This window comes from Diaphorina citri, unplaced genomic scaffold (assembly GCF_000475195.1).
Source record: "Diaphorina citri unplaced genomic scaffold, Diaci psyllid genome assembly version 1.1 scaffold24437, whole genome shotgun sequence".
Taxonomy (NCBI): Eukaryota; Metazoa; Arthropoda; class Insecta; order Hemiptera; family Psyllidae; genus Diaphorina; species Diaphorina citri.
The window spans coordinates 1-790 of record NW_007401778.1 but is presented as its reverse complement, the minus strand read 5'-3'; the positions used below and the strand labels follow the sequence as shown (position 1 = coordinate 790).

Genomic DNA, 790 nt, shown 5'->3' with positions numbered 1-790 from the left:
TGATTTTTTTTCTTCTTTCTGAGAGCTTTGACAGAGGGAACTGTAACTGCTGAGGTCTTATCGTCCCGAAAGTGAAGAAAGAAGGAAGATAGGATAGGAGAGAAAGCCAGCCGTTCCGAGAACGAACCTGTAGAAGAGTAGCGCCACCTCTGGTTGATCATTATAGAAGTGGTTGACTCCAATACAGGCGATAGCTTCCATACAGGTAGCATCACGCTTGAGTATTAGCTTGTAGTATTTCACCGACATGGGCATGTTGTTCAGACCTTCGAATATCCTGAAAGAAAGCGATCGGTACGGTGGTTAGAGGAACTGGAACTTTCATTTGCCGTTTGTAACGTGGGATCAAGCGTTTGGAATTTGATGCTTTAAAACTAAAAGCAGCTCATATAGGTATAGGACAGCAATCAATCTGGGAAATAACTCTGTGGCTCTTTCCTTATTTCCTTCAGTCATGCAAGATATTGTGACTTAGGAGCTCATTCTAAATTTTGAAAAGAGGATACCTACATAGGTAATTATCTACGTACCGTGCCATTTCGGTCATAATGGTAACCTCATTCGGGTAGCAGTCGAGTGCATTCCGACCTATATCTATCGCCCGGATTGGTTGATCCAGTCTGATATACACTCTGATCATACGAATAAATGCCTCGATATCAGTAAACTGGTTGAGAGCCGAGTTGAACTGCTGCTGCGCCTCACGGATTAAACCCAAACTAAAGTAGCATTTCCCTAGTTGCACTTTCCACCACCAGTCGCGAAACTCGCAGGCTTTGGTTGATTCGAC

At 43.7% G+C, this 790-nt stretch overlaps 1 pseudogene; it reads right to left on the bottom strand.

The window, feature by feature from the left end:
* Positions 1-127: 127 nt before the first annotated feature.
* LOC113473318 lies at positions 128-700 on the bottom strand (annotated as a pseudogene).
* Between the last annotated feature and the right edge of the window lie 90 nt (positions 701-790).